Here is a 6363-nt window from a genome sequence, read left to right as displayed (position 1 = left end):
GCTTCTTAAAACAAAACAAAACAAAAACCACAAAACAAAACAAGGAGTGTACCATGTCTGGTAATCAGATAAGCCTCTCGTTTTGAACAGGGTCTGCCTCACCACACAAATTTACACACACACGTCTTTAAAAATTTCTTTCTAAAATTAAACAGAAATGTAACAGATAACACTATTCATTGTATACCTCTGAATATTCAGTCCTATAAAATATTATTGTATCAATGATGTTAACTACAATTGTAAAAAAACTCATACTACAAACCCTTTCTGGTTCCCACTCTCTCTACTCTGAAATATTTCTCATGCCTGTTCTTAATCCACAACCATTTAACTTCAGAGTTTACACGTCATTTGAGTACTCTTCTTTAAAATAACACATTTTGCATGAATGCCATCTTTGATTAAAAATGTAAGCTTTAAAGGTTAAAAATAGTATATTAAGTCTATGAAAAGATAAAATAATACACTGCTAGTGTATATAGACATGACTTTTTTCTTCTAAATTATCTTCTACTTGAAATTTTATTCCTTTTCTCTTTAAAGTAATTAAATTATAATCATTAATGATTAATATAATTAAGTATATTTACTTAGAATACTATTCAATATTATTAATAATTAAATTGTCATGTAAAAATTAATTCAACATTGCAGAATAATAATTCTTTAAAGTAAACAAAATGAATTGAACTATATCAGAGGTGGCAAAGAAAAAGCACTTTTCAATTAGTATTGGACAAATTAATTACTGAAAAAAACAGGCTTTTTAGGTGTTGAAAATAACAACTCTATTGATTTAATAGTAAGTCTGAGGATAGACAGTATATAAAAAATATTAACCTTAAGTCCTGTAAACACGATGTTCATCGGAGTATGCAGAACTGTGCCTTTTATTTGTTTCTATGTTTCACATGTGAACTCTGTTTCTTTGTTTTTAAAAATGGGAAATAGAAATACTAAACCACTGATACACGGGGGGTTTATTTCAAAATATGTTCAGTTCAAGATCAGACAAAGGGATAGAAAATACCTCCTTTAAACCATTTTGACAGTCATCGTCTTCTCTTTACAGGTCCCCCCCCCCAATCTGAATGACAGAAACAGCTATATTTCAGCAACGCACTGCTCCCCAAATGGTCTTTTGCTAGAACAGAAGTCAAGCCTGCATTGAAGCAATAGCTTGGAGACAGGCACAACTAAATCTTCCATATCTTCTCCAAATCCACTAAACCAGAGACTAATAACATAAGAATGATGACATTTCTAACTATGTGCTCAGTCTGGTTCTTTACCTGTTTTATGGCTCTATAGATGACAAATCTGTGAGAACAGGAACCAAGCTGTGGCCTTACAAAGGTTTTGCAGTGATTGACATTAACATCTTGTAATGTTAGAGAAATCAGTTACAGGAACTAGTTGCACAGTTTATAAAATTATTTTTATCAGTCTGAGATGTATACAACCCTAGAAATTCATAGACTACGTCTAAAAATTTTGTGAAAACTGACCAATAAGATGGGGTTTATTTATGTAATATAGCCATTTATATGTGACAAATATCTAGAGGCACCTATATTTGAAGAAATACAGGTTAACAAAGTTAAATTCAATTATTCAAAGTCCAGGTAACCTATATATTATGTTGTTTGGGCATGGAGAGTAAACCTACAGTCTATAGGTGATGTATAAGCAATCATATTAAAATAACCACATCCTGGTCTCCTACATAAACTCATGCCAAATAAGACAGTTACAGAATCTGCCATAAAAACTCATGGTACTGAGTTACTGCTCCTTATCGTAGCCACTGCAAGAGTCTGTAAGGACCTCTCTGTCACAGCATCTTACTCTTCATGAAGACATATTCAATGACATCCTGTATAGCTCTCATCTGCAGCTAGGCAGACATTTATCAAGGACATAAGAATCCATGTTAGTCAGATGGACCCCTCTGAAGCATTTCTGTTAAGATTCCTGATGCGCCTCTATCTCCCTGTTCAGACAGCCACTATATTCCTGTGTGCAAATATTTCCAAGTGTTGTTTGTTGGTTTTTTTTCCCCCCCTAGGGAAAGAAAAATGCACACTTGTCATTTTCTCAGTTGAATCTCCTTGATCTACCCCATGATTTTTTCCACCTCAAAACTGTCAGTTGTTGCTCAGCAAAGAGGGAACAGGACATGACTTTGAATGCACAGACACAGATTTTGGAAATACATTAATCTGACATTCAGAACACTGTAGTTTTTCTGCTTTCAAAATGAAAACTTTGTGTATTAGAGCAACTGTATTCCTGCTTTCACTTTATTTCATATTTCTACAAATAAATTATGTATTTTAAGGGTAAAGAAAGACCAATGACAGAAACAGTTTTTATAAAGTCACAATAAAAGGAACACTGCAGAAATTATAACAAAACTCTATACTGTGTTATCACAAAGCCAGGATAGTATGTTGTTATCAAACAGTTCTCACAAATTACTTCGCAAACAAACAGGGTTAATCTTAAAAACAGGAATTTGATTTCTTTGAACTTCTTTAAATTACATTTACAATTTCACTTTTTTTTTTATTAATAACTTTTTGAATATGAGCATTGCTAATATTTCCATCTCATTCTTGTTTTCCTTTTTCTTCCTGAAAAGGTTCAACTTAGAAGTAAATTTACCAAACCTCTTTCATAATCTTCAGCACTGACATTATGATTAAAGAAGAAACACTGCATTATCAAAATCAGATGTTCCTACAATCACAACAAAACAACCCCCCTGTCTTCAGCACACTTATATACAACTTCTACGTGTATATCATGACATAAAATTAATCTACCTGGTATTTTCACTTGACTAGAAGAGTGCAAGACGTATTTGTTAGATAAATGCCAAATAGAGGACAAAACATAAAACGGTTTAAAAAGTTGTGGCTGGTGCATGTTATCTTAGTTATTAGGAAGGCTATAAATAGTTTCTAGTATCTCAGTTTGCATATTCCTCATTTTCTAGGCTTGAATACAGAAACAACAAAATCCATCAGTGTTATTTATGACATGTAATAAATACTACAAGGTTTTGAGTTGTTTTTTTTAAATTAACCCTGATGTTTACTTGCTATATAGATTGCCTAGGGCAAGAGGACAAAACAAAGCATCAAAATTCTCTGCAAATCTCAGGTGGAAGCAAACCATGCATAAATTTTGATGATGATCTCACAGCCTCTTTGTATCAGGACAGCATCACATCACTGCTATCACTTCCATCATTGTCACTTTTTACTTAAAATAACTATGGTAAAGAGCTAATTATCATTTTTAGAAATAATGATATAACCTGGTATCTGCATAGAATATCTATAAAGCACCTGCATTTTGCTTACTTTCTCAACCCCCCCAATCATTTCCCACGTTTCCAGAAAGCATATGCAGCCAACAGGTGAGAGGGCAGAAGGATGCACAGCTGCACTCCTTCAAGCAGGCCTCTTCCCTGTGTTCCCACCACCTGCTGCCACTACCAAATACGCTTGTCCACTTGTCCATGCTCCAACAGTCAAAATGTACAGAAATACCTTAAAATATTTTTTTATTATAGGTCTGCACAGTCATTTGTACAGATGAAATATAACACGCACCTAGTAAAATCATAACTGATGTCTGCTTCTGAAAAATCACAGTACAGCTGGACTTTCATCCCAATTCAGTGACTTAGAAGCCACCTAAGTTACTCTTCTTCTATGATCAATGGAGAGAGAGGTCCAGGAGACAGTACATACCTAAAGTAGATGGAATAGCTTGACTTCTGAAGGTATCTATCCCTTTTCTTTTGAAGTGGCCCTAGACAAGTAACTTGTGCTAGATGACAAGCAAGCTGAGGTGAGACAAATTGGCCTAAGGGCCAAACTACACCTTTAAGTAACAAACTTTAAAAAATATGATTCTTCATTAAAATTGGCATTTGTACCTCATTCTTACCTTGAGAACTCAACCTAATGTACATATAGGGATCTAACAATAGTTCTGTTGATTAAAATATATTCATACAAATGAGTTAAGCATAATTCTTCCCCAGTTAATGAAATCTTTGCAGGGAACACAGAGTTAGACTAGTACATGAAACTTTTGAAAACCTTATCCCTGTACAGTCAATGTGCATGAAGTTAAGTTTATTTTAATAGTGCTAAATAAGACCACTATGCTCTAATATTAGGCTGAAACATCTACTATAATTTAATAATCAAATATAAATTGAGAATGTAGAGAATGTAGAGATCTATTATCTTACTATCAACATAAATCAGTAAATAGGAATTTAATTCTGACGTAGTAAACAGGAGGAAAATGTAAGAAATTTAATAACAGACACCGTGTTCACAAGAGAACCAAATTTAAACTCTGTTAACATGTTGAAATCCATTACACTTCATAAACTATTGTATTGTAAGCCATCTCTATAAACATATATATAATACATCATCTCATCAGAGTAATTTCAAACTGTCTTACAAAAAGCACCCTAACATTTCTAAAAGCTGAATATAGTAACCTTACAAATTGTGCTTGCTTCCACTTCCCTCAGGATGTATGACAGCACAACCAGATCAGGGAACCTGACTCTCACAGCACTTGGACTCTGACTTGCAGTCTAAGATCCGGAGTGTGAACAAAATTCTGCACTCAGCAAGAACACTGGTTCCATTACTGACCTCTGTCCGAACTCATAACATCCTTGTGAAGCAAAAAAATGCTATTATCCACTTCTTATGGACAAGAAACCAAAAGCGTAATATTGAGTGCATGTCTAGAATAAGACAGATCTGAACCTATGTTAAAGGACACTCATGAGAGCACCCTTTTAACAATGGATTCATTTGCAGGTCATCATGAAACATCTACTGTTTAGAACTAGTCCAAGAACAAGTTTAAGTCCAGGACAAAGAGAGAGTATAATAATACTGCATCATGCAGTACTACATCATGCAGTAATGTAATGAACTAAATTGTATTACTGGATACTATGCACTGTGGATAGTAGTTTGCAATGGTTTTTATTACCTCTGCTCCGTACTTTAGATGATAATCATTTATTCTACTTAAACTCTAACAATAGGTCATCAGTGTGTTTCTATTCCTTTGCCTGTACCTTTCTTTTCTTTCTGTGCTTGCAAAATGCCAACACATAATTTAATAATGAACTGCCAAGAAGACAGGTAAATGTTTACCCAGAATTTTCCAGTCTGAATATCTTTCTTTTAAATTCTCTTAGCCTCCTTTAAGGCCGTGTGATAAACCCTTAAATTCTCTTAACCCACTCTAAGGCTGTGCTATAAACCATGAATCTATTCATAGCTTGGATCATTAATGAGTAAGTATATTCCTTCCTTTAAAAAGAGCTAGCAAAGGCGTAACATTGCCTCATTTTCCCCCTTCACTGTCAATTACACACAAAGTCACAGAATAAGCTTCTCACAAATCAGGCTTCCTAGCTCTTGAATTATGGAAAAGTAGAGAAGATGGGCACTATTTCATTTGTGCTTGAAACACTTAAGCCTCTTTTGGAAAGAAAAGGTTTCATGAAAAACAGAGGATTAGTCATAAAACTGACATTTCCTCTGTTTACTCTTTACAGCATAGGTCAGCCATAGGTGTTTGCCAGACTGATTCTGAATTTAACTTGGGATGTTGATTCATGGAAAAAGAAATCGGCCTGATTTGGGGAACGTTTGTTGTTTTGGGTTGTGGGTTGTTTTTTTTGGGGGGGGTTGATTTAGTTTTGTCATTATTATAGTAGAGAAAAGACCCCTCTTTTGGAAAACAGTGCCCAAAATGTCATACAGATACGTACTGCTATTCTATAGGACAGGGAAATTCTGTAAATGAAGATCTTTCCTGTCTTCACTGTCTTACCTTTCACCATATATGCTCAGACCCTCAAATATTTAAGGTTTTATGGCAGAAGTTAATTATTTAAAAAAAAAAAAAAACAAACAACAACAAAACACCACCATCAAGAAACTAATAGTAACATACTTCTGGATCTCCAACACTTTCTGCAATCCAGAAGAAAAAACAAAATTTAAATAATGTGCAGTCTCCACATTTTCTTAATGTTAGACCCTTAGTGCACAGTAGTATGAGACTCCTACTATATTAGAAAAACAAACTGGTTTGGTGGGGAGAACAGAGACTGAAATGAAAATCTGGAAATCTTCACACTGCCACTGCGAAGGTAAGACTGAAAACTCAGAGCACAATAACTGGGATTTGAATACAAATACTATAGGACTCCAAGGTACCTTATATGTGAGTAAAATTCCCATATATGTCAGTATATATATTCTACTGCCTCCTCAAGAACAGTTCTTCCTCCCC

Source organism: Aptenodytes forsteri, unplaced genomic scaffold, assembly GCF_000699145.1.
Source record: "Aptenodytes forsteri isolate BGI_AS27 unplaced genomic scaffold, ASM69914v1 Scaffold43, whole genome shotgun sequence".
In the NCBI taxonomy this organism is placed as follows: domain Eukaryota; kingdom Metazoa; phylum Chordata; class Aves; order Sphenisciformes; family Spheniscidae; genus Aptenodytes; species Aptenodytes forsteri.
This window is presented reverse-complemented; position numbering follows the sequence as displayed.